Source organism: Pleurodeles waltl, chromosome 2_2 (assembly GCF_031143425.1).
Source record: "Pleurodeles waltl isolate 20211129_DDA chromosome 2_2, aPleWal1.hap1.20221129, whole genome shotgun sequence".
In the NCBI taxonomy this organism is placed as follows: Eukaryota; Metazoa; Chordata; class Amphibia; order Caudata; family Salamandridae; genus Pleurodeles; species Pleurodeles waltl.
The window spans coordinates 709,490,216-709,514,584 of record NC_090439.1 but is presented as its reverse complement, the minus strand read 5'-3'; the positions used below and the strand labels follow the sequence as shown (position 1 = coordinate 709,514,584).

Below are 24,369 nucleotides of genomic sequence, written 5' to 3'. Positions count from 1 at the left end.
CTGGCACAGGTTTCTCATCAATAATTTTACTGCAATTGTTATAGTAATATCAGTGTTGTCAGAGAAGATGTCATGAGTACCCTCGGAATGCTCATTGTCTGCTTCGCAGAGAGTGCACATTTCTAGGGTGCAGTTGTGCTACGTTATCGGTCTAGGCTCCCTTTAGGAGCTGGACAGGCTTCTCCTGTTGGAAGTACAATAGACAACGGACAGGCTTCTCTTGTTTTAAGTACAACAGGAATATAGTTCAGATATTCCCGTCTGTCAGCTGGGCGCGAGTGTCGTACTACAATGTTCCCATGGGAACAGTGTAATAAGACATGGGGACGCCGCCGGCATGATGGCAGCATCCTTCTCTGGAGTTTGGTGGTTGGCTTGTCTAAGTGTTTTGCACATTTCTGTCATTGGGCTATACTTGGGCTACATTTGGGTGATATTTGTGCTACAATTGCGCTCTTTTTTTCTGTTGGCCATCTTAGGAGAATTATTTGTTATGAAGCTCACTAATCTCATTTACTGCAGTATCCTCCGTGGAAAATGCGCTTAGTCTTCCACTTAGATTCCATCAAGCTGGAGGTCAAATGTGCCACGCATTTAGCATAAATCAGAACGTTAGCACAGTAGTTGCTCATTAGAATGCGGTAGTAAACTGCTGATCACCAGAGAGTCAACTGGCAGTCTGCAGCTGGTGTTGAAAATTCATGTTTCAGTCCACATGTCAGAATGTTTAAATGAAATAGAAGAAGACGATTTTTGAGAACTCACTTAAAGCTTGTTCTAATTTTTCTTTCTACAGCACTAACCATATTTCTATGACAAAATGAAACCGCTCATTTTGTTCCTTTCTAAATTAAATGTTTTAAGTTTTACCAGTATCATTCAATCAAGATGGCTTTAGGTGTGCCACACCTTTGTCATTAGAAGGACTATTAGCACTCTAGTTGTTCTTTAGAACACTCTGGGAGGCTGCATTAGAACACATGGGAATGAGAAATTTCCTAGTTACAGAGAAGGAAAGTTTCAATTCTTTTAAGGACACGGAGGCGAGGATTATGCATGCATATCTTTCTTCACTCTTTATTTAACAGCAAGTTCAAAGTTCAACAAGTCCAAAAAAAAACTACAGCACCCAAGAGTCAACATTCCCATGGTAACCACTGTCCAATCAACGCTTCTTCAACTATATGTATAAATATCCGTTGCTGCCTTCATTCGCCCTTGAATTCACTGCGGAAAGAAGTTCAGAATCCTCAGGTTGTTGCAGTCTCTGATCCTATGAGAGCAGCATCAGATATTAAACGAAAGAGAATTGTTACAAAGGAAAAACTAAACAAGTGAAGTATGCATACCCTGGATAGACTGCATTTCCCTTCAAACCACATAAAATATATGAAACCATTTCCAAATGAGCAATAAAAAAAACTAGAATTCTTATACATCCAGTGTAAACATAGATACCACCTCGACAGATGGTGCTTCCAAACAGCTCCCGGGTGGGAGACACATTCCTTGTGTAGGGTGGGATAATCCTCGCCTCCGTGTCCTTAATAGAATTGAAACGTTCCTTCTCGATAGCTAGGAAGTTTCTCATTCTATGTCAAGACCAGAGGCGAGGATTATGCAAGTTTAAAGCTTACTTACCACCAAAGAGGCTGCTTCATGAATATGTTTAAAATATAATTTTTTGAAAGTAGATTCTGACGACCAATGTCCTCCAGCCTGCCGCCGACCTGGATGGCTTTGGAGGCCATAGCACCTCTGGTGGAGTGTGCCCCAAAGACCTGTACAGTGATGCCTGCTTCCTCCAAAATCCAACTGACCCATCTAGCTATGGAAGGAGAAGAAACTGCGTTAAAAGGCTTCTTTATCAAAATCAACAATTGTCGTTCCCCAGTTGGCTGAAATTCGTCCGTCAGCTTTGAAGAGCTTCGGTGCTTGAGGAAAAGCTGGATAGGTTACCAACCTGATATTACACTTGGTCCGCCTGGATACCATGAAGGTCACCCCTTCAGGTGAAAGAAACCCTTGCAGAGAAGTCTTCTGCCTCCAGCGGATCTGGCGTGGTGGCCCAAGGGCGCCAGGGGCGACCGGTGTCCTGGTTCTCCACAGAGGAAGAATCCCCATCAGAGTCCCTATCGACCTGTTTGGGTGATCGCCTATCAGGGTCCAATGTGTGGTGAACTGCGTCACCAGTCACTCCGGGCTGAGATCCCTCCCGGCAGGGTGGGCGCTTGGGTACGTGCACACTCTTACAAAAAGCATCAGAAAGGCGCTCAAAGCTTTCTAGATGTCCTGCGTTGCGCTTGCGCGATTTCTTGGGATCTGAGACAGTCGCAGTCTTAGATCCAGCCCCCGTCTCCCCAATCATGCCAGTCCCCTTAGACACATTTTCCGCTAGCTGTGCCACACTCTCTTTAACAGGTGCCAGGGCCTGGGCTATAGCCTGTGAAAGCAAGACATCCACCCCAGGGGGTAGAGTGCGCTGTGAAGGGCTCTCCCACGGGGACATGGCGGGGAAATAATCATGGTCCTGCATGGACTGCATCGTGGGATTCAAAATGAATAAGGTAGCAACAGACAAAAACACCCTGTAAAATAAGCAGGGCAGCCCCCCCACGTATCTGTCGCTAAAAAGCGAAATAAGGGACTTAGCGGCCTCCTAATGCGCTGACAGGATTGTGTGTGGTTCCCAAAGGGAGCAAGTCGTACCACAAAGCGGTGTTCAACTTACCGCAAAGCGGTGTATTGTTGGGGTTAGAGGGGTTAGTATGAGCCTAGACTCAAGGAAACCCCTATTGTGCTGAATTTCCAGCGATCGAGCGCAATTGCGACTCAAAACGCTAGAAACGTGCTGTAAAACACTGAACGCCCTCTGGTGGAGCCGACACGTCACTGTGTAACGAATCAGCGCTCGGGCAACTCAGCCTGCTTCCCGTGGTGGGCGTTGTTAGCAACTGCTTGTGAAGAGCAAACAGTGGAAAACAGTGCCGTACACAATGCCATATGGCAAAAGCAACAGACAAACACGTTTTCAAATATATACTCAAGAGGCAGTAAAGACAACGTAACTGACACCGGACAGAGCAGTGAAGAAAGAGGGCGTACAAAGGCAGCAAGGAATAGTTATACATATAGTCGGAAGCAGAGTTGATTGGACAGTGGTTACCATTGGAATGTTGACTGATGGGTGCTGTAGTTTGGTGTTTTTTTTGGACTTGTTGAACTTTTAACTTCCTGTTAAATAAAGACTGAAGACAGATATTCATACATTATCCTTGCCTCCGGTCCTGACAGAATTAATAGACAGGCTTCTCCTGTTGGAAGTACAACAGGAAGAAAGTTAAGAACACATTTAAAACGTGTCCTAATCATTCCTTCTATAGCACTAATCGTAATTTATAAGACAAAATGAACCACCTCATTTTGTTCCTTTCTAAATTAAATGTTGTACGTTTTACCAGTTTGATTAAATTAGATGGCGTCAGGCATGTCACATTTGTGTGCTAAGTAAGACTGTTAGCACTCTAGTTGTTCTTTCGAACACTCTGGGAGGCTGCAGTAGAACACTAGGAAATCAATCAACTGACAGGCTGTTACTGTTGGAGGTGCATTCTTTACGGAGAATGTCAGACTTCACTCTCATATGGTTGAGAAAGATAATGTGAAATTACAGAACATATGCTCTAATTTTAGCTTCTGGAACACCTTCCATAACCTTTATGGGAAAATCATGGGAAAACAGTTTTCACTCAAATATGAGTCATGAAATCCCAGCAGAAGGACTAAAACAGTTAAAAAGACAAAAACGTATTTCAATAAAATTCCCACCTCAATTTATAACAATAGAGAATATTTTAATGAACAAAATGACACTGAAATGTGAAAAATCTAATAAGAGGAACTGGATATATTTATGTTAGAAGTTTTTGACAAAGATAACACCAAACTTGCAAAGCACCAACTGCAGGCAACTGGTTGTGTTAGACCATGGCAGCTTTAAAAGTTAAGGCTGACTGCGGTCGATCGCCAGTAAGATACAGGTTTGTCCCGGTTAAAGAATTACGTTCTTTACTTTAAAGAAATTCTGGACATCAATGGGTTGTCAATGTGTTCGTCAGCATCGAAGGCAGCAGGTAGGAGGTAAAGCAGGGCTCCACAGCAATGGGCAGCAGGAGGACAGGGTCCCAATGAAGATGGGAGAAGTTCCGGTTTCCACGCCCTGGAGGTTTTCAGCAGAGAGCGAGTCCTTGTCGACTGCAGTGAGAAGAGTACTGTGGGATGGAGTTGAAGCGGAATCAGCATCAACAGATTCCAACATTGAGTGAAGAACATAGGGAGCTACAGCAATGTCCGGCCCACAGGCAATGCACCCTCACCAAATTGACTGGCAGGTTAGTCCCAGGTACACAACAGTTCTCCAAGCACAATTTTAGCAAAAAGTACCATCCTTTATGGTTAGGCACAAGGAGTACTTTTTGACATCAGCTAAGGATTCAGTGACATCAGAAACAGAACTTGGAGGTCAGGATTCACTCCAACAGAAGCCACCTGCAAGGTCTAGGGCAGATCCAGTGGAAACTGGTTAGCTGGGCTCTTCCAGGAAAGTGGGCTTCTTGCAGCTTTTTTGCCCCTATAGCTTAACAGGAGGTCAGTCAACTGACTCTTGGAGCCCTCTTCTTGATCCTGGGTACAAGTGGGAGCAGGTCTAGCCCATTGGGGTGTCCTAACAGATCTCAATAGCAGGTGCAGCTCTTTTTCGGTCTTCCTCAGGTCCAGTAGTGTTCCAAAAAGGGTGCCTAGGGGTGCCACATTTATACCGGTCACTAGCCTCTGGGTACGGGTGACTCCTGGCTCTTCGCTTACCAATCAAGCAAAGGTTCCCCGGGGATAACCCTACCAACTTTTACAGCAGCTCCTGCAAACAAACCTATGAAGCCCCCCCCTCAACCTAATCCCAACATGGTAGAACCTTTCCTCCTTTGAGCAGAGATCCTGTGCCCACCCTAGAGGTGTAGCCAGGAAAATGAGCAATTCATTAATGTGATCAATCAGAACAAGTTCTTAGGAGCAGCCCCTCTCCCTATGGGATTGGTTCCTGGGTGGTTAGAAGGACAATTGAGGGGGCATGCCAAGGTGTTAGCTATATATGCCTGTGACAGATAATTAAATTCCTGGGCATTGCCCAGTTGGTCATTCTGTCAAAGAAACAGGGCACCTCCCTGCACCCACACCCTCTGTCTCTGCTCTGGAATGGCAGTCTACAACTCACCAAGGAGCTATTCACTTCTTGGGTGACAGTTGGAAGCTCATGCAAATGGAATTTTAAAGGCATGCAGTAGGCAAAAGGGAACTTTTTACCTTTTGAAAAATCTTTATCACAAATCCAGCTTTGCCAATGAATTGGATTTGTGATAAATATTTTTTAAAAGTCCAAGAAATAACTTTTTAGGCAGTTCCTATTTGGAAATAACATCATTTAATTTTAATATTAACTCCCAATGCTTTCCTATGGCACACCTAACATGGCTCAGTGAAAACAGCTTTTGTTAAGTCCTTTTCATTGTAAAGACATGTTTAAGGTAAACATTTACATTTTTGATTTATAAATATCATGCCCCACGCCTTATGGACACTTAAGGCTTTTGAGTTTAAACATGCACCATCATTTTATTGGTAGCAGACCTGCAGTCATGATTTGCATGGTCACTCTAGAAGTGGCTATTAGGAGACTAGCCAATTTTAACATGTTTGAGGGGACACAATACATGTACTGGGGCCTAGTTAGCAATATGATAGTGCACAGCGTCAAAAATCAGCAGCATCAGTCCAAAAAATGGAGGTGATCAAGCAAAAAAGAAAACAATGGCATTTTCTTACACATTTATTACCCAGTGGTAGTTGCTACTTGGCGGTTACATTCAGGATTGTCTTTCCATATGAAATGCATTTTTTGGTTTACTCATATCTTGGATGCCGTTTCATAAAATCTTCACAAAACTTTCTAAAGAAAATATTTTACCTCAGCTCCTAACTGGAAAGCTTCGGAGAGATCCATTAATTGGAGGCTGAGCCCCAGTACATGCATCTTCATTCATGGCGACAACAATGTTAGGTGCAGGACTCGGTCCAGGGTCTTACAAAAAAGGTGAAAAAAGACATGTGGGCAGAGTAGGGATACCCTGACCCCTCCCAGAGAGACCCTGTATGGGGCCAAAACATTTTTTTTTAAATTCTGCTGCAAATTTGTGGAGGATCTGTGAATTTGCAGCAATATTTTTAAAAAGTGCAGGCGCGCTGGGCCAGGGCCTAGTGGTGGGGCGACACTCAGTGAGACCACTGGGACTATGCCCCAAGGACCCCATCCCCTGGTGCTGTAATGTACTCAAAGGAGGAGGGGGACATGTGTGCCCCCTTCTTGAAGGTTTAAATGCACTAGGGACCCTGTCCCCCGGGTTTGGCTCAAGTACTCTGTCCCAAGGAGCACACCCAAAGGACAGAGTATTTTCTATGTCTGCAGTGATGCAGGAAGGAAAACAGATACTGCTCCCACATGTGGGAGCAAGCAGAAATGGCTGTCTCAGCATGAAACCTGGGGTGGCATCCAATGTTTTGCTTGATGGGTGCCCCAGCTGGGTACCGGGTAACCCACCTGTTATTTAGAAAGGACGTGGAAGGATGGGTCCCTAGGGCCACAAAAGGCTATGAGAGGAAGGCCGCACAGCTCCCATCTCCTTTATAATGACAACCAGCCCAAAGGGATCGGATCCGCAAGGCCTAATGAAGTTTGGGGAGGGGGGACACTTGGCCTTCCACCCCTTTCCAATGGAATTAGATCCCAAATGATGGGGTCCCCGGGTCTACTAAGGCTCAGGGAGAGGGGGCCAAGCAACCATCCCCCTTTTTATTGGAATTCGGCCCCAGTTGATGGGGCCCCAGGGCCTATTAAGGGTCAGAGGGGGGGATGCATGCCACTTCCCCTTAATATATATGGTCCTGTGGGATGGGATCCCTGGGGCTTCTCTTGGCTTGGGAAGGGGGTCATGTGCCCTTCCCCTTTATATATTTTGCTTGGCCACAGGGGATAGGAACCCCAGGACCCCTTCTGGCTCAGGGAAGGAGCCACGTGCCCCCTCCTCTTCTTAAATATTGTTTGGTCCCAAGAGAATGGGTCCTCAAAGCCCAAAGTGGCTCAGGGAGGGGGACCATGCACCCCCTCCCATTTAAAAAACGAAATTACCCAGGGGATGGGGTCAGCTCATCCAAAGGCCAATGTTAAGCTATGCACACTGAAAGCTGTGCACAGTGTGGCATTTCCTGCCTGCGGGGAAGTTGCAGCCAAGCTCTTTGGCCAACCCCCTCCCCCGCTGCACAAGGCCAAAGGCCTTGCACAGGGTGGTTTTGGCTGCCAGTGGCAGGATTAGCCACAGGGTTGCAGGTGTGGAGTTTGCTGTCACTGGAGGAGTTGGCTTTACCAAAATATTACTTTACGTTAATAAAACTTAGATGTTCACTGAAAAAAATAAAGTAATGTACAAAACCACTAAAATTCACCACTTTGCACTGTAATTACCCCACATATTACATCGCTCATTAAATCTTCTGTGACATCATTGATAATATTACTACAACGCCTGCAATAAAATAATTGATGACAACACTGTGCGTGGAGGTGACACAAGTTGCAATTACTTTAGGGCATGTGTTATAGTTACTAGAGTTGACTATAACTGGTGAATGTCAGTGGTTTTGTTCATTTAAAAGGATACATTGTGACTTAAATTATTTCAATTAAAAAAAATAGAGGTTAAAAGGATGTTATACTCAGAGGAAAATGCCTGTTAAAACATACTATTTTAAATGAACAAAGGCACTGAAAATCACCAGTTATAATTATCCCAAGTAATCATAACGAGTGCCCTAAAGTAGCTACAACTCGTGCCCCTGCCATGCTCAGTGTTGTCATCAATAATTTCATTTCAGATATTGCAGTGATGTTACCAATGATATTATCGAACATGTCATAAGTAATGTAATATGTGAGGTAAATAGCAGTGTATGGTGAGGGCGTGAGTTATAGTTAGTTTAGGGCACTAAATGAATTATAGGGCATATTATAATCAAATATATATCAAATAAATTAACACATTGTAATGTTTAATAAAACTGATGGACATAAAATGGTGTAATAAAACATTATCAAATAAAACACCATGGCTTTAAGTCTTTCTTTTACATTTCTCAGGCCACAAAGTTCACCCATAGAACCCATCACAAGGTGTCCCTGCAGTCCAACTGAAAAGCATACAGTTCCAGCTTGGAGTGCTTCATAAAAATACAATCTACTCACCTGGGGGCCTGCATTTAATGACCCACGATACTTAAGGGCAGATTTACAAGCCCCAAGCACTGCCTTAATGCTGCCTGCTGCCTAAGGTGGCGTTAAGGTAGCCATTCCGCCACACCATATTTACAAAGTGGCGCGATGCGTGCGTTGTACTACTTTGCAACCATTTGCGCCACACTGTGCCTGCGTCGGGCATAATGTATGCAAGGGCAGCATTCCCACGCAGGGAGGCCCGAGAAAATGGTGCAGTGGAACTTACAAGATTTCACTGCACCATTGTTTCTGTCATTTTTAACGCCTGCTCAGGGCAGGCGTTAAAGTGACACGCCCATAAGATTCTATGGGCCTCCCTGTGTTTTGTTGCACTAACATCAAAATATTTTATGCTAGTGTAGCAAAGCGCCACAACAGTGTCAAAGGTTTTAATGCTGTTGTGGTAACAACTGCCCTGGTGCACCATATTGTAAATACGGTGCAACCATGATGTTGTTGGGGGGATGAGGAGGACTCAAGAAAAGTGGTGCATCAGGACCGATGAGCCACTTTCTTGTAAATATGCCCTTTAGTGTTTTTTAATGCTGCTGGTGGGGTTGCTGTGCTCTCTGCCACCCTCCAGAACATTTAAAAAAATGTTCGGTGGTGCCCCTGCCCCTTCTAGGGACAACACCAGGCTCCAAAACATATATTTATAAAGCCCTCACATGGTATTACAGGGTGCTTCTTGCAATGAGCAGTGAATGATAAATGAGAAGCTGCAGCAACTCATTTATTATTCCATTAGTTTTTTTAACATTTATAATTTATTTTAGTGTCCCAATGCCCACCCTTAGGGCCCACCCTTTGTTGCAATGTTGAGGGCCACAGGGGGAGCCCCTGCAGACGCAGTCAGTTACCCAGATTTGCCAACTACTATTATTGGTGGGTGCCCCGGTTCCCACCCAGGGCATCCATAATGTTTTAATGTTGGGGCGCTTTGGGGAAGCTCCAGGTCCCCCATCCCCAGCCATCTCTTATGGCCAGAGCCAGCAGCTCAAATACCTAGTGGGTGCCCTGAGCTCATGAGGAGGCACCCACAGAACCCCATGGTTGGGGGCTGGGGGAGCTCTAAGGCCCCCACAGCCCCAGCTGCCCCCCCAACTCCACCACCCCAGCCAGCACCATAATGGGTGCTAGTAGGAGCTGGCACCATTTCTTTGCTCCTGCCCATGCGTGAGCAGCATTTTTAACATGTTTTGGGACTCCCTCCTTTTTCTCGGCCACTACCTGATAGAAAATCCAGAAACTATCCAGAAAGAAGCTGAGGTAAATGAGGCTTTTTGTTTTAGAAAGATTCATCAAACAGCTCCAAAGTTATTAGCAAACCAAAAATGTATTTACTATGGAAGCTTGGTCCTAGGTAGAGATATATATATATATATATGTATATATATATATATATAGAGAGAGAGAGAGAGAGAGAGAGAGAGAGAGTGTGGGAGGTGGGGGCTGACTGTAGGTATAGTTACATATTTATCAACTATCAGCTATCACTTTCCTACATATCAACACAGTCGATGCTTACATTATCAACACAATTAGTGGTTTACTGTGAACATCTGGAACAGCATCACCAATGACATCATAGTAACTTGAGTGGCAGGTGATAGTAAGTAGCACGTTGTGAGGCCATCTTCATTTTCTTAATTGTTTATTTATATTGCACTGAAACTATGGTAGCTTTAAGCTGTGCCAAGCACTTCTGACTTCCGAATGCCAACATATCTTGGCACCACTCATTCCACATTCCATGATTGTGACCGAGCATGGAAGCAATGCATGAGAGAAGCAGCCCATGGTGTACATGATGGCATGCGCGTACACACCAACAAAATACCACTGGGATGTCAGTTGTATCTCTTCATTGGGGTAAACTGGAGATTATATTATGCTCACCTTCAGCATATTCATAGATATCTCAGATGTTGGTAATATTGTTTGTGCCCTTTCTTCTTGCCATTATTTATAGCTCATGGGGATAGCGCAAATAAAGCTACGGAAAGTAATGTAGGCCCAGGTGAAATTTCAGTTACGGCAACGTTATCTCTCACAATTTTGATAATTTCACACTACACTTGTTACATTAAGTTCCTGAAATTACACTATCAAACCTCATTATGTAATTATGTAGCGTTCGTGGCAAAATGTAGGGTACGCACACGGGAACAATGTGCACAACCAGGACACAAATGTCGTTCGTTTGAATAATTTATGGTTTTGCAATCTTTTTTGAGCGCAAAATGATCAAAATGGATGTGAGGATTAATTTTACTTTAAAAAAATTGCATCAGATGCCGGTTCTGTATTGTACAAAATTTAATCTAATAATGTTCCCACAATTTCACAGAATAACACAAATTCAATTATGCAAATGTCGCACACCAAATATCATGACGTTAAAAATATTCTGGAGTTCTTTTGAAGTTGCCAGGCAAATACTTGAATTGAATCCTATTGCCTTTAAAATCTTTTGCAATTTTGGCATTTGTGCGTCAATTTCAATGGTAAATTGACCCTGAATAGTATATAAATCTAAAACAATATATTCCAGCATAATTCACAGAAGTGATGTGTTGAGATTACACCCTGTTTTATGTGTTCCTTCTATATTGCGTACACTATGATGGAAATAGATTTTACATTTTTTTGAAAAATATCATTCACATTAAGAAGAATGATAGTTTATGCTAGTCCTGATTATGTCCAAGGTTCCAGAGTTGCAACCAAACATTTTGAATCCTTTGACAGCTTGTATCCATATGGTAGATCAAGACCCGACGCCAGGGTTGAATGCACAACTACAGCATTCCAGGCACAATGTTTGCCTAGACACCACGATTTTGGCAAGCAGCACTCCTTACAAGTCTATGACTTACTGGGCAAGGAGAGTGTGCTGGATGCTCAGCTGTACACAAACATGGCTCTTTGCTAATTTTGGCACAAATGTCATTGAGATCCACCCACGGGTCAAATGATCATTCAAAAGGTTAAAGAATAAAATAGTGGTTAGGACATCACAGTGATCCACCAGGATGATCTCACTTGGGATAACGATAAGTGACAATGGCTCCTTGACCGCTCATCTGAAGCAGCCCATAAGGGAAACCCAATCCAATGGCAAATGTATCAAAAATTCTCAAAAAGATTGGGTAGCAAATCCACGACATATGTAAGCAAGGCCAAAGATATGAAAAATTGAGCAATTCTCTCATGTAGGGCTGAAATGTGACAGTCCGAAAATACGGTGAACAGATTAGGATAGTGGGAAATAGCAAGTTGGGAATAGTAAGCAGATATTGTGACAATCCAAAGTCGACTAGTAAGGGTAGATCCTTAGTAAAACTCGCAAAAATCAAATAACTGCTGATGAGGAGAAATAAGTCTGTTTTATATGTTCATCTGGAAAAAAGATTGTTTGAAGTTGTCAAACAAGGTTGTAGGGAAGGAAATATTCCACTTTACTTGCAACCAATAACTCTCTCCAGAAAGCCTTGATGAAAAAAGTGAATATACATTTTTTACTACTGGTAAGTATGAATTGGAGTGAGTGCAAACTAGAGTTGGTGCTTCTCCTAAAGGAAGTGTTGTCTCTCACGCAGAAAATGGACTTGTTAACTGCAGCTAAAATACAAGCCTGTACTAATTACCATTTTGGTTCTGGCTGGGGATAGTGCATGGGGCGGTGCACAAAAGACTCAAATGAGACCTTGTAAAATTCTGAAATTATTGCTTTATTTTTTAGGTGAGGAGCTGTGGTGAAGGAAGTCTGGTAGACAATATATATTGTTAAGGAAAGTGGTTTGGTATTGTATTCTACATGGTGGAAAGGTTGTGTGCCCCCTACAATAGAATGTGCAGCATGATTTTCAGATTAAATTGAAAACTAGTGCTAGGATGTATCGTTCTTTATGCACCATATTGTTTTCTGTGCAGCGCCTGAGCCAGCAGATCCCATTCCACAATTATGGACGAATACATACATTTTATGTGGTAGCTGATATTTCACTCTTTGATTAAATAATAGCCTGGGATAATTAGGATGCGACCCATGTAACAACATCATCAAAGCAAAAATGACAACATTATAACACAACACATGACTACAACACAGCTTCATAACAGCATATCTGCGCAACACCACAATTTTTTTTTTACACAACGACGAAGAAAAACAGCATACCATCACATATCACAGCACAACATCACAACACATCACTAAAAGATAACATAACAACACAACAGTATAACAACAGCACATCATCATAATACTACAACACAACAAAAACTCACACAACATCACAACACAAAAACGGAACAACACACTGAAAAAAACAATACAACAGCATAACACACACATATAAGCCCTCATTATGACTTTGGCAGTCTTTTTAGCAGACCGCCGAAGACATGCCCGCCACATGACCACCAGTGTTGGCGGTCTTCAGACTGCCCTATTATGGCTGCTGGCTGCTCTCCACCACTATTTGGGGGGGAAGCCACCAGCAGCCATACTTGTGGTCGGCGGTCTAGTGGAGCTTGCTCCGTCGTCACCGCCACTTCACCACAACACCGCCCGCCTTATTACAACATTGTAAACGGTGTGGCGGCGTTGTGTTGGCGGGGCGGTGGCGACGGAGCAAGCTGTATGGACCCCGTTCCCTTCTGAATGATCACCGTGACCACCAGGTAAGGTGATCATCTGATGGGGGGGGGTTGAGTGTTGTCAGTGTGAATGGGAGTATGTGTGTGTGTGTGAATGGAGGGGGTTGGGGAAGTGTTGTATGCGTTTGTGTGCGTGTGTGTGCAAGTGTCTGTCTGCATGTGTAAATGAGTGTATGCAGGGGTGGGGGAGTATGTGTGCATGTATGCAGTGGGTGGAGGGAGTGTCGTGGCCATGTGTGTGTGAATGAGTGAGCGTTAATGTGTGTGTGCGTGTATGTATGTGTGGTATGTGCTTGCGTGGATCGGGGCGGCGGGTCAGTAAGGGAATCGGGGGGGTCAGTACAGGGAGCGGGGGTGGGTCAGTACGCGTATAGGGGGCATCGCTGCTTGGGGGTGTGGGAGCTTCTGATGGGGTCAGGGGGCTCCTACATGTAGGGGGGGTTCAGGAGTCCTGTAGTGGCAACAGGAATGAGTATTCCTGTCGCCAGTATCCTTACTGCCAGAGATTTTGTGGCAGGGCTGCCACCACAGAATTCCTGGTGGTAAGGATACTCATTATACCACAGGGGTGTTAGGTGGACCGCAAGGCTGAAGGTGGTCAACCTTCAGCCAGGTGGTCCCAACCCCCTGGCAGTACAGCCAGTTCACTGCAGTGGTCATAATTTGGCGGTCCTGCACCGCAACGCTGACAGTGGTCTGACATCGACCACAGGTGTGGCGGTGGAGGACCGCCAAGGTCATAATGACCCCCATGGTGATACAAGTGGGGCCACACAGACGTACCTCTAGCTTATAAGAAATCTTGCAGCCAGACTGTCTTCTCTAGCTGTTCTAGCGCCAGCCATTTCACAGCTCTTCATTGGCAGCCTCAGAACAGTGCTCAATTTTTGAGAAAAGTGCCTTTTGTAACATAGGGCCAGATGCAGGAAACACTTTGCGACTCGCAAACGGCAAAATTTGCCGTTTGCGACTCGCAAATGCGTGTTTCCCATGCAGAAAGGCATTTTGCGAGTCGGGACCGACTCGCAAAAAGCATTTCCGAATCGCAAATAGGAAGGGGTGTTCCCTTCCTATTTGCGATTCGCAGTGGAATGCAATTCCATTTGTGACCTCATATCGCAGTTACCATCCACTTGAAGTGGATGGTAACCCACTCGCAAACGGGAAGGGGTCCTCATGGGACCCCTTCCCCTTTGTGAATGGACCCAAAACTATTTTTTCAGGGCAGGTAGTGGTCCAAGGGACCACTACCTGCCATGAAAAAATATCGAAACTAAAGGTTTCTTTTTTTTTTTTTAAGTGCAGCTCGTTTTCCTTTAAGGAAAACGGGCTACACTTAAAAAAAAAAAAACTGCTTTATTTAAAAGCAGTCACGAACATGGAGGTCTGCTGTCTACAGCAGGCCTCCATGTTTGCGAGTGCCTATAGTCGCTATGGGGCCGCAATTTGCGACCCACCTCATTAATAATAATGAGGTGGGTCTTTACGACCCCATAGCGACTCGCAGACGGTGTCTGAGACACCGTTCTGCATTGCAAATTGCGACTTGCAATTTGCGAGTCGCTCCGACTCCCAAATTGCAAGTCGCAATTTGCAATAATGCTACATCTGGCCCATAACCCTGCAAGATTGCGTCCTACATCCATTCTAGACTTACACACTATACTTCCAGGCGTAAACTCTGCTCTACAAGGTACTCTATGGAAACAGTACCTCGTTTTTACAGTCTCATCTAGGAGGTAGGAGTTTCTCTTATTGAGCCCCAAAACAATGGAATTCACTACCCATCCATCTATGGCTAAAAATGAATTATCACAATTTATACTTGAAGACTTAGGGCCTGATTTAGATTTTGGCGGACGGGCTATTCCATCACAATGTTGACGGATATCCTGTCCACCAAAATTGAAATCCCATTATTCCCTATGTGATTTATATTTTGGCAGACAAGATATCCTTCATTGTTGTGACGGAGTAATCCATCCACCAAAATCTAAATCAGGCCCTTAGTTACTTTGCTGACTCCTCTATACAATAACCGTGATAGCTCTTAGTGCTAGGACACTCATTTGAGCGGGGGCGCTATGTGTTTATATATAAATACTGAAAATCTAAAACAACACAGTTACCTGAAAAGAAAACCAAAATATCAATGACATGTGAAAGTTATTCTATGCAAACCCAGTTCTGGTATGCATGCCTACCATGTTTTGCTCTCAGTAAACAGCTTCTTTTCACATGCCTTTAGCAAAGAGGTGTACTGAGCGGGCAGATATAATTAATTATGATGTGTGCTGTTTGTTGCATTCCACAACTGGCGAATATACATTTTTAAAAAGTTTTATGTTTATTGAAGTACAACTCGGTATAAGGCTTGTAGCCAGGCCCTTGAGCCTGCCACCACCTGCGCATCCTGCCAAAGCACCCAAACATTGCCCTGATGGCAGTTTTTAGATAAAATCTGAACATTTCTGCAAGCTCATGATTTTATTTATTAACACATTTTCTGAAATTTGCCTACTTTTCAAATTGCTGCCTGCTTCTATTTCAGAAAATGGCAGATGTGTGCACACAAACGTATTTGATCTTGTGAACTATACATTCAAAAACATTTTTTTGATGTCTTTTGTAATTTTGGAGTGTCTTTGTGTTTTTGTCATGCCTTCATGCCTCTGCGTGTGTGTGTGTTGTGCATGTGTGTCTGTGCGTGCATGCGCACATGTGTGTGTGTACTTGTCTATTTCCCTCCGGTGCTTAAGAACTGGTAAGACAAAAGGATGATGGGTGGAGTGCTGAAACTTTTCAAAGACTCATCCCCAGTCACAGGTCTGGGTTGAATCCATCATTCTTTTGCTCACCATAATACCACACTTTGGACCCAGACATATGCAAATCATTCTTGAACCTGCTCACCAAGGGAACAGTCTAGCCTGAACTGCCAAGCCAGGTCCTAACTGGACTGGAAACGCATCCTGGGTCTGGTTTAGGGGTATCACCCCTCATCAGCCAGGCTAGCTTGAATCCAGTGGCAGAGTGAGCAAGGGAGCCGCGTCTGGGCAGACCCTGGCCACTTCCTGTAAACATGGCAACACAACCATACAATGGACGGAGTGCTGAAACGTTTCATACACTCACCCCCAGCCACAGATCTGGGTTTAATCCATCATTCTTTTGCTCACCATGCCATTCCAGTGTGGCTCCAGCCATACGCAAATCAGTCTTGACACTGCTCCCGATAGGAACAGTCCAGCCTGAACTGCCAGGCCACATCCTCCCTGGACAGGAAACAAGCTTCTTGGAACCGGTTTCATGATATCACCCCTCATCATCCAGACTAGCTTGAATCTAGTGGTACAGTTAGAAAGGCACGTACATCTGGGCATACCCTGGCCACTTAGGGCGCCTTTAGCAACACAAAAAGATGATGAACGGAGTGCTGAAACTTTTCAAACACTCACCCCCAGTTACAGTTCTGGTTTTCCTCCATTGTTATTTTGCTCGCCATGCCACCCAAGTTTGGATCCAGCCATATGCAAATCAGTCTTGACCCTGCTCCCCATGGGAAAAGTCCAGCTCAAGCTGCCAAGCCAGGTCCTCCCTGGACCAGAAACAAGCATCTTGGGACCGGTTTCAGGGTATCACCCATCATCAGCTAGGCTAGGCTAGCTTGAATCCATTGGCACAGTGAGCAAGGAACGCACGTCTTGTCCTACACTGACCAGTTATGGTGACTTTAGCAGCACAAAAGGGTGATGGACTTAGTGCTGAAACTTTTCAGACACTCACCCCCAGTCACAGATATGGGTTTTGTATTGTATTATGTGTAAGTTTTACACTGCAGTGTCCTTGGAAGTTTCAAATTTGGAACATGATGACCGATAGGAGATTAGTACTATTGAAGAAATGAGGATTGCAATAAGTGATGTATAAATTGTTAAACTATTGGAGTCACACAGAAAGGAGAGATGAATTCACACCAAACCTGAGAAATTAACAGGGTGTTTCAAACTTGGTTTGTGTCATAATTCGATTCGACACTGCCCCTTTTGCGTAGTGTGGACTCATTGAATGGACCAATCAAACTGATTTGGGCAATATCAAGTAAAGGAAGGACTTGTACGTTTTAGTGGCAGTCCCCTTTAGAATCTTGTTCTGTTAACTTGTCCTCTGGGATGTTCCTGATTTTCAAATGCTGCTCATGTTCTGCACTTTCCCCCTGATGGTGGTTCTAACAGATTTTGCTGATGATCTAAATGCTTTGCAGATGAAATTGAACTGAATGCCGAACCAAGGACAAGTATATTCTAATGCAAATTTTATTTTCCACTGACCTGCTTTCCTGAGAGTTAGCATGCTTACACCTGCCACTTTTTTTAAAGTTTAACTTAGCCTGAGAGAGATGCTTTTCCAAATTATTTTTGTCTTTTCTTTTTGACTTTTGCCCGCATGTGTAGCCTGCTCCCACACATGCTTGCCCCAATTTGGTTAGTAGTAGGGAGAACCAATGTGCCAATCCCTGAATTATGAATCTGTGCAATTGATTTGACTAATGTATTCATTGCCTGAGTTGAAACATGCTGCCTGTCTCACAAGTGATTACTTCATTAATATGAATTCTTCTTCTTGAATGTCTATTGGTGTTGATGTTTGAGTAGATTAAACGTATTTCATAGATTTAGTCGTCTTACGTGTTCATACACCTTTACAATTTAGTTTTGCACACAATTTATGTGACTTTGGCTTTGTGGCTATAAAATAAAGCTTTAAAACTTTCATTGATTATAGTTTTCTTCCATGGCCACATGGTTCATTGTGTTTAAATTAGTTGTTTGAGTTTAAATTGATTGTGAATGGTTACCACACTCTTCACAGTGAAAAGATACATTGACCTGCGGGAGAAGAAAGGGTGTTTTCCGAATCCTGCGAAGGATGAGGAAAACGTGTTAGCAGACTTCCATATTTCCCTCTCTGCTACTATGATCTCATTGTGATATGTAGCTATCCTGTTCCACATGTGTTACTTGGTCATGTCTCATAGGTTTGCAGTAAGAGGAGCATAATAGCGCCTAGTGGGATGTACTCCATGACTTCTGATCTATTTGTGTTTAACCTATCTTCAAGCACAAACCTGATGAACAATTCCTGTCTAAGCCAAGTTATAATTCAACATGCAGGAAGGTTTGGACAATTTAGCGATGAGGATGAAGCAGCATCTTACCCTATACGGCTCATATAGAGTAAACATAAGTGAAGCAGAATATGAAAATAAATGTGAAAAATAAAGTCTAAAGTGCCATCCATAGTTTGGCAGTCTAGATATGTGCAAGATGTGTTTAGCATCATCAGCTCATGAGTCTGCCATGTATTTAAAAAAACAATCATTTACTGATAGGCATGTTGTAGGGCTGAGATAAGTCACTCTAGCGCTCATGCTTGTTGCTTGTTATTTTAGTTGCTGTTTGACTTGGCTCTTTCAGCAGCGTCATCCCCAAATGTTTTTGTCTTCACCCTCCTGTTTTCTGAACCCGTTTTTGTTGGCTTTTAGGACTCTGCACACTTTACCACTGCTAACTAGTGCTAATGTGTGTGCTCTCTCTCCTTTAAACATGGTAGAATTGCTTTATACCCAATTCCGATTTTTTATATACATGTAAGATACTACTAAAGTGGCGCTACCTGTGCCCAGGACATGTAAACTGAATGCTGCTAGCGGGCCTGCAGCACTGAATTTGTCACCAGTAGCCATTTAAACATGTCTCATGTCTACCATTACAGGCCGCATGTGCAGTTTTTAAGCCCCATGTGCAGGTTTCAAACTGCCATTTTGACCTGACAAAAGAAACCTTTTTCCAGGCCCAAATCTTCCTTTTTAATACATGTGAGCTATGCCTTAGTTAGGCCCTGGGCAGCCCAGAGGGCAGCTGGGAGCAGTGTATTTAAAAAGCTGGATATGTATGTTTAAGTTTTACATATCTTGGTAGTGAAAAACTCCTAACTGACTTTTTCAGTTTCTATAGGGCCTAACTCTTCCAAAGGATAACATTGAAGTTACCTTATTACATTTCATAAGCTTTAACTTCCAAATAGGAACAGGTTTCAGATCACGTTTGGTATCTTTGGAATTGTAATGAAAAATTCTCTCTTATAGCAAAGTCGGATTTTAAATTATAATTTTGAAAATGCCATTTTTAGAAAGTTTGTATTTTCCTCCCTTAGCCATTTAGTGCCTGCAGCCTGTCTCTGGGTCGCATGAACGGGGTAGTTGACAGTTGGGCTTTGTGTTTTCCTTCTAGACAGCCACACACAATAGACGGCTGATGTGTGCCTCAATAGGTCATCACTGGCAAGATGGCAGGGCAGAGTTGGGCACAGCTCTGCTTACACTTGAAAACGCTGTGTTGTGCCTCCACATAAAGGACTGCAGGAAACTTGTGCACTTCAAATGGAAACTTCTAGAAGCTTCTCCTACTTGAAAGAAGGCATCTGGTATAAACATTGAACCTCAGTCACCAACCTGCTGTGCTGCTGAAAGGACTGCCACTCTGCTAGACTGCTGCCCTGCTGGACTACTGCCTCGCAGGACTGCTACCTTGCTGGGTTGCTGCCCTGCTGTTCTCCTCCCTGAGGCAGAGGGTTTGGACCTGCACCTGAACACAGGACTCTGAGAGTTGCTCCGAGGGCCAGTCTGCTGGCCTCTTATTCAGGCCCACAGGGGCATAACAGGCTCCCAAACACCCGAAGCTAGGGCATGCTCCACCTCAACCCAGATCAAGCTGGAGCATGCCTCTGACCCCTTAGTGGTGCCCCTCAGGTCCTGGACCCTTGCTGTGGCCGCAGTGGAGCTGAATTTAAGTTTTTGGGCTCTTCGCAAACACGAACAGGCCTTTTAACACCAATAGCTTGTCGCTCGCTCTGCCCACCAATGTGGAATTCTGTCAACCCCACCCTCCGCACTATAGCATCAACTACACGCGGGGAGTGCCATAGCGAAATTGCAGCCCAATTGTTTGTGATGACAATAGGATCTTTGCACTATAGCGGCAATCGTCCACGATGACAGGCCTGCTCTTCAAACCATGTTGACCCTGTCAGCAACACTTCCCTGATCCTAGCAGCCTCTTCCATCACGATCAGGACTCTTTACCTTGGACTGAGAAGGTAACTTTCAGTAGGACTAATTCATCCCTTTATTTGACCCGTGCTCCATTGAAGTCAATCTGAACTTGTGACATTCTAGAAATATATAAAATTCCTAGATATAAATAAAAAAAATACTCTAACTCATTAATTCAAAATAAGAGAGTATGTAAAATAGTACTTATCTTAGCAGGAGCAGCATTTGAAAGAGGACTAAAGTTCTGGGAGTGGACTATTAAAGTACTAAGGAGTTCTGATTCTGGTTTGGAATTTTTCTGTCTGGAAGTTCTTTAAAGGTGCTGCAGGAGTGGCAATTAAAAGGTTGATGGATAATGTTAGCCTCTGTGTCTTTAATGAAATCTAGATTCTCTGATCATTACAATCTACACTTGTTCATAGTCACACCGAAGCGGAGCAGCTGATCAAACACAAGAACTCTGAAGGAGGGTCCCTACTTCAGCCTCCAACAATCTAACCTCCCACAGGAATCTCACCACCACGGCCACGATTACAAGTGCTCCAGAACCATAGGTGATATTTATCACACCAATTAAAAAACAATACCCCAGGGATCAAAATGTAACTGTCATCCGTATGCAAACAGTTGCACAAGCGAGGCCTCAGTGTGCAGTTAAGAAGTAACTGTCAGATTAATAGATATCCACTGAGGGGCAATAGTGAATTCTGCCACGGCCAAATGGAGAAATGGAAGAACAGAACCAAGCAGAAAGAGCAGTACATACATGGCGAGGCATTGCCTGCAGTAACGGTAAGCTCTTATTCAAGAGTTATACAAGTGATATTAACTTTTTTGAGTGTTGTGATGTGCTTCAAACAATTGTTACCGGCAGTTAATTAACGACAGAAGGATTTAGTGTTAAAATAACAGAAAATGTTTTCCAATGGGTAAATAGATATGTTAGAAACGTTGTACTCACACATTTTTAAATCACATTTCTGTATTGCTTAGGTGTGAAATGGTGTGGCAGCAGATGTAAGCTTTTAATACACAAGCAGCACAAGGCACATTTAGCTATCGCTATATGTCTACACACATCCCACTTTATTGAAAGTCACATTGTTCCATTAGCGTTATGATGCATAATTCCTGTATAATAACTAATACCTTAAGGGGGACTAAAGTCATCATAGTAGATGTTATCATCACTGTGCTAGTATTCATCAACCTTGAAGAGGTAAGTGTGTCAGGCATCCTTTCCAGGTTTGATACAAGTATCTGAACACCAAATAGAGTTCTTCACCGCAGAAACATTATCCTAATGAGCTGCTTTATCAGCATATATCCAAACCCCCGCTTATTCACGTTTTCTACACGTTTTAAATTAAGTTTACATGATTATCCTATAATATCATTATTCTTTACAACTTGGTGCATTACTTTCAAATAATTTGAACATTTTAGTAGCCACATCAAAGTTCTTAATTGAAAGCACTATTATATAGGACAAGGTACTCAAGCCTTTTAGAAATTATGTAAATCTTTGAGTGTATGTTTTTTGTCTGTAAATATGACTTTACAGCAATAGGTGGAGATAATCTGTGATTTAATTTATATGATTTATAAATTGAATTTCAATCACCTCAATTTGATTACCAAATATAAAATGTCAATTAAGAAATGTATTTGGTGCTAAATATATGACCGGCCTTTCTTTATCAAAATCTGAACCCTTGAGACTTGGGACTGCCCTACTTGGCTGTTGAAAGTGATTTTAGGTTGAGCGCGCAAGCGCTCAGGCCTATTGTAATCTATCTGTGGGCTTTTAACCATGCCCCGCACACCCATCACTATCACTTCTTCCTGGGCTTGACTTTCAAAAATCCCTTGCTATCATTGGTAAATGCATTACATTTGTCCCTCTTTGGGGCAGTTTTGTTACCATCTTGGCCATCGACCCTGTAACATAGATAAGTGCACCTTTGCTGATATGTTTGACTACGAACAATTTTTTTTTCCTTTTTCATGGCGGCGGTGGTGCTTTGAATCAGCTTGCTTATGTCAACTGTTTTGCTTTTCATTTTCAATTTATATAGCAAGAAAAGTCCACTTAGGAATTAACAACACTAATAGCTCTAACTCAAGCAAACGCGAGACCCATTGCATTGCAAATGCTTGTTTAATCCTTGTGGCCCATGTGACAAATTTCTTCTATAGGGCAGTTAGGAGGAGGGGTAAATTAGGGTGATAAAGTTGAAGGAACAGGACTTTGTATCCACTTGTAGCTGATTCCTTTGGGGCTATATCTGGTTAATTTAAATGTACTGTCCGCCTTTTTCGCTCCTTATGTTCCATTGTCTGTTTGAGGCGTTCTTACTGTCCTGCTTGCAGGGGCATAGCTTGGCCAGTATGTTTGAAGGAGGGGGGTGGTGAACTTCAAATTTCCCAGCAATCAAGCTGACATTTCATGATAAAATACTTTATAGGAGAACCAAGGTGCTCCAGAGAAGCTTAAGGGGCAGTGCAAAGGAGAGGAATGTGGATTGGTAGGGGTACTAAATGACAGAAAACTCAATACTTTTAAAATAATCAACATTTTTGAAGACTTTCAAAACTGAGAGAGGAAGTGAGCGACTGTGAGTTTTTGTCTATGTGTATGTAAAAATTCCTGGTGAAATTCAACAGATACAGGTCCGGCTCAAGGGCGGTGTGACTGGTGCTGCCACACTAGGTGCTGACTTCGGGTGCGGGCGCCTGCTTACAGGTATAGCATGCTTTTAAAAGCACCTGGTGTGGCGTTCCTTGCTTCGAGCAATTTTCAGGCAACAATAAACATGTCAAGATGACTCTGGTAATTAATGTTCTGCTTGAAGAGAGATCGGAGTTTTCTCCAGTGGGCATTTTAAGATAGTGCAGAGGGTTAATATGCCTGCTGCAAAGAACGTGTACCATGCAGCTCACATAGTGCAAATAATGCAAATAGGTCAGTGGGTTAGTACTTTTGTCAGAGAGGACCTCTTGTTACTTGCAGTTTAGAAGTTGAACTTCTAATAAGGAACAGTAAGCTCATAAGTATCATCACAGAACGTCATGCATACTGCAAGGTATAGATTAGAGTATTATGATTTTTCCCCAGTCTTTCATTATCCTAATTTTGCCAAAAAAGGGTTCATTGGGGTAGAAGTCAATTCCTGTTAGTAGAGAGAACACCCAAACGTGGTGTTACACTTTAAATTATGAGTTTGTGCTTCTACAAACCAAGTACTTTAATGTTATACAGCCTACCAGTATGGATGATGTGACCCCTACACCTTGTAGTACTCAGTCGTATGTAACATTTCTTATACACTGATTTACACACCCACAATTGATTGTCTCTGTGTAATGTGTGAACAATGTAAAGTGCTCTGACACCCTACAGTGGTATAAGTGGCACTATAAAACAAATTAAATGCATCTGAGAGATAATGGTTATGGAGACTTGAGGGGCACTGTTAAATGGTGGTAGTAAGGGAATTAATGGCAGAGGCGGTCATTCGGGGGACACCAACAAGCACTGTCGCACAGGATGCCACCAGCGCTAAGGCCGGCACTGAACAGACACAGCACCATACCCGACCGAAAGTACCTGTACCCAATTATGCACTAGAAAATACATTTTGCTGGGGGAGTGAAACACCCCAAACACCCTCACTGAAGCAATGCCCCTGCTTGCTTGTTCTATTCAGGGCAGGTTAGGATCTCCTAAAGGAGGATAAATAAGCATATTAATGGAAATTGGGGAGGAAGCACAGGGGAGATTTAGCTTAGAGTTACTGGCCTTCTTGCTCTAATAAAATGTGTGTGGTCTGTCTCTGTTCTTTCCCAGTCTTTCTCCGGATGCCCTGAGGCCATATAATATATTGGGCACATTTCTGTGGTCTGCACCGAGGTACACCTTTAAAAGGGTGCACATGATGCCATTCTGGCCAGTATGAAATGTAATGAAAAACAACTTATAGAGCACGACACCTACCCAGTCTGGCATCAAGGCACTAAAAAAGTCTACTAAACCCAAGCAACTTGACAGGAAAAGTAGCAGTCCCTAGACGGTCCTTGAGCAACTAGAGGTGAAAAAGCTATGTTTTAAGCTGTTTCCTAGATGTTAAATTGCTTTCAGCCTCTGCCAACTGAGGTGGCAGAGAGTTCCACAGTTTAGTTGTAGCGATGTCAAAAGATCTGCCACCCCATT

The 24,369-nt window shown here is 43.3% G+C and overlaps 1 protein-coding gene across 4 annotated transcripts in view; it reads right to left on the bottom strand.

The window, feature by feature from the left end:
* Nucleotides 1-24,369, bottom strand: part of TRIM55 (tripartite motif containing 55) — a 467,397-nt gene that overhangs the window by 166,343 nt on the left and 276,685 nt on the right. The window lies entirely within an intron of this gene.